At 39.6% G+C, this 4361-nt stretch overlaps 1 non-coding gene across 1 annotated transcript; it reads right to left on the bottom strand.

Annotated features, from left to right (window-relative positions):
* Positions 1-3627: 3627 nt before the first annotated feature.
* On the bottom strand, positions 3628-3734 carry LOC145044673 (small nucleolar RNA R71). Its single transcript, XR_013681618.1, has one exon. It is a non-coding gene; the product is annotated as a small nucleolar RNA R71 (small nucleolar RNA).
* Between the last annotated feature and the right edge of the window lie 627 nt (positions 3735-4361).

Genomic DNA, 4361 nt, shown 5'->3' with positions numbered 1-4361 from the left:
TCCTTCACCACATTTAACCACCGACACTGCCTCATGTTTACATTTGGAAGATCCATGAGGTACCTCAAGCTGTTGTGGTCCGTGTAAATGGTATAACAGATCCCATAGAGGTAATTCTGCTAAATCTTGATGGCGAACATCACAACCCCCAGCTCTAAATCGTGCGTCGGATAGTTAGCCTCGTGAGGCTTTAGATGCCTCAAAGCATAAGCTATCACATAACCCCGCTGCATCAACACTGCTCCCATGCATTTGATCGAAGTATCACAGTAAACTACGAAATCATCTACACCCTCTAGCCGAGTGAGAATTGGTGTTTTGCGCAACCGCTGCCTCAGCATCTCAAAGGCTGCCTGCTGCTCAGGTCCCCAACAAAAAACCACCGACTTCTTGGTTAGTCGGGTCAAAGGAACTAAAATCTTGGAGAAGTCCTAAATAAATCTCCTGTTGGAGACCCAGGAAACTCCGAATCATAGTTGGAGACCTCGAGTGGTCTCGACACCATTTGGGTGATCGTTGAGAGGTTGATAAAATCCACACACTTCCTGCCAGTAAAAGAGACCGACGTGATAAAGAAGCTAACCAGAACATACATTTAAGATATTATACGGTTACATGGTGTGCTAATATACATTATCTCTGACAGAGATACCAGATTTACCTCACGGTTTTGGCAATCACTACAAAGTTCCTTGGTAACCAAACTCGATATGTGTACAACGTATTACCCCCTAAACTGACGGGAAGAGCGAGAGAACCATTCAGACGCTGGAAGACATATTAAGAGCTTGTGTGATAGACTTTGGTAAATCCAGGAATATCTATTTACCACTTATCGAATTCTCATATAATAACAGCTATCACACTAGCATCAAAGTCGTGTCATTCGAAGCTTGATATTGGCAAAAATGCAGATGACCACTATGTTGGGCTGAGGTGAGTGACATACAGCTAGCAAGAAGACAAGTGTCTAATAGCACACTCACTAGCCCTAAGATTATATGAGAAACTATGGAAAAGATTGATCAGATCCATGAACGATTAAAAGCATCCCGGGATCGGCAAAAGAGCTATGCAGATAAGTGACGCAAACCCTTGGAATTTCAGGTTCGTGACCGCAAATTGTTAAAGGTTTCACCCTAGAATGGAATGATACATTTTGGAAAATGTAGGAAACTGAATCCAAGGTATATCGGACCATTCTTAGATCCTTGCTAGAATCGACCAGGTACCTTATAAACATCGACTACCACATGAACTCTGCAACAAACACCCCCACCTTCCACGTGTCCGATGATATGTGCATATTTAGTGTGTATTAAGTATAATTTTTATTCATATATTAGCTAAATTATTGCATATTATGGACAAAAGGTACTTAAAAGTGTTAAATTATGTTTTTCAGTTCGAAGATGAAGCTCGGAAGCGAAAGGAAGCAAGAGAAGCGGTTAGGAGCTCGAGAGTGGAATGAAGAAGGAAAACACCTTAAAAAAGGCTTCTACTCGTCGAGTCGAGCATGGAATCGACGAGTCCGGTCGAGGAATCAGAAGGATAATGATTCGGAAGTCAAGATAGTTATCGCAATACGGAGAATGTGAGAAGGACTCGACGAGTCACCACTTGACTCGACGAGTCGGAACGCATATTTAAAGATAACTCCACAGATTGAGAGGGAAGAATTCTGGGAAGTTTCAGAAGTGCTTTGCTGCGAATAAGAAGCCAGAAGAACCCTAGAAGTCGACCAAGGAAGCTAGAATTCAATTCCGAGAGTAATTAAGGCACAATTTCATCATTCTACTTATTCTTTTGTTTTGTCAACATGATTAAGCAACTTGAACTTGTTTGTTTGCTGTTATTTACCTTAGTTATGAACTAAATTCTTTAGACTTCTGTTTGAGGATACAAAGTTGACAATATGGTTTGATTGATTGGTAGGATTAATTCTAAGTTGGTGAATTTTTGTTATTTTAGCTTGCTAAAGAACCTTGTGTATGAATAATAATTAATTTTCTGTTAATAAGAAGATAATTGATTAGCATGAACATCTATTGATTATCAACCTCATATGATATGTGACCACTATACCATATGTCTAGGATTAATGAATATGAATCTAGGATTAATAAGGAAATTGAGTAAATTTATGTGCAAGCTTGTAAGATGATCATTAAACAAGAGGTTAATTAAGAATAATAAATTAATTAGCTATTGCAAGTCTAACTTAACCCGAATAATTAATCTAGTAAATATAATTAAATTAAGCAATTGGCCACTGTTTGAGTTAGTTTATTTGCTAAGGATTAGGGTAGTGAACATGAACCTAATCACTTGAATCGGTAACCAACGAAAGAATTAATCCATTGCACTATTACCTAAAAATCAACCATAGAGTTAACCGAGTTGAACTAAACAGAAGTTCCTTTCCAATTATTGAATCTAGTTAAATTGTTATTTTCTAGTCTTAAATTAGTTATAGTTAGTAAGTTTCTAGTCTTGTAAAACTAGAGAAAAACACCTATTTCTTAATCAACTTAGATAGAATTAGTTTTTAATTTAATTTGTCGTTCCCTATGTTCGATATCCTACTTATTTAGCTATACCACAATTGATAGGTTCACTGCCTTTTGTGTGTTATTTGATAATTAAAGTAGGATTAAAACTAAGTGAGTTTTACACACATCAAGTTTTTGGCGCCGTTACCGGGGAACGGTTCTAAAATTAGCATTAAAATTCTAATTCAATCGATCCTTTGTGTAAGATTCATCTTACACAAAGTTTATTTCTGTTGTTTATTTCTGTTTAATTTTTGTTTAAGTTTAAAAAAAAAAAAAATAAAAAAAAAAAAATGATTTTAACTTGAACTCGCCGAGTACATTCGCCCCGACTCGGCGAGTACAACGCTAAATCAGATTTAATTTTTTGTTATTTTTGACGCGTTTTGTTTTTTTGTTTTGTTTGCAGTTGGTTCATGACCCGAGGATCTGCTACGCCTCTGGTTCCCCCTCTTGAAGATCCGGAAACCGCATTAAGAAGAAACAAGGGCAAAACCGTTGGAGAAACCGCTTCTTCAAAGAACTCACCACTCAAAAACCTGAAATCCGTTTTTAGCAAGAAAAGGAGCAGCAATTCAGGAGCATCCAGTGCATCATTCGAAATAGAAGACCCGATCCCAAAAGACACCGAGTACGAGACCGAGGAAGAAAGCGAGCACACATCCGAGTTTGAAGACGATTTAGCCACCGTTATGGCTAATATTGATGAAATCCCCATGGGGAGTGGATGAAGAGGATGCGTGATGACACCGGCCCAGGACTTGTGCAACCCGCAATTCTCGCTACCGCTACTTTCGAACTAAAGGGCCATATTCTCGCTCAATTCAAGGAGATCCCTTTTCACGGGAGAGATCATGAAGACGCCTATAAGCACTTGGATGAAGTAAATGATGTGGCGGATTACTTCAATGTACCCAATGTGCCTCGTGAGATCCAGCTACTACGCATGCTTCCTGTCACATTTAAAGGAGCTGCGAAGGATTGGTTGCAGTCACTCCCTCCCGGATCGGTTACCACATGGGCCAAGATGAAAGAAGATTTCATAGATCATTTCTGCCCACCTTCCAAGATAGCCAAGCTAAAGAAAGCCATTTCCAACTTCGAGCAACAACCCGGAGAATCTCTTTATGAAGCTTGGGAAAGATATAAGAGCCTACTTAGAAATTGCCCCCACCATGACCTTAATAGCCAACAAGAGGTCTCCATCTTTTATGATGGAGTTAATGTCACCACAAGGCAACTACTCGATTCACAAGGCCCGCTCACCCGAAAGCCGCCTCCGGAAATAAAGGAATTAATTGAAGAATTCTCTAATCATTCTAGAGAATACCACAATCCGAGGAATGAAGTGAGTCGTGGAGCAGTAAACTCGGTGAACGATGGCATGGCGGCGGTAATAGCCAAACTCGATAGCCTAGACCGAAGAATGACGAAAATGGATCAAACGATCCATGCTATTAGAGTTGGATGCGAAAATTGTGGTGGCCCCCATCTTACCAAGGATTGTGATCGAGACGAGAATGGAAATAAAAAGGCTCAAGTATTCTATTCCAATGGTGATAGATACGATGAAGACCGGAGGAAACCGAAGAAGGAACGGCTCCCATACGAAGAGTATAAAAAGGCTAAGGAGGAGAAATACAAACAGAGGGAGAGGGGATTCTATCAAAAGGAAGAGTCGGTGATGGAAAAGAAGGCAAATTTAGAAGATATACTCACAAGGTTCATAACCACGTCCGAGAAAAGACACAATGATCACGATGTAGCAATGCAAGAAACCAGAAACATATTGAGGAATCAGCAAGCTTC

This window comes from Lactuca saligna, chromosome 4 (assembly GCF_052625555.1).
Source record: "Lactuca saligna cultivar CGN05327 chromosome 4, ASM5262555v1, whole genome shotgun sequence".
NCBI classification, from domain to species: Eukaryota; Viridiplantae; Streptophyta; class Magnoliopsida; order Asterales; family Asteraceae; genus Lactuca; species Lactuca saligna.
The sequence above is the reverse complement of the archived record's forward strand: the minus strand, read 5'-3'. Positions and strand labels throughout refer to the sequence as shown.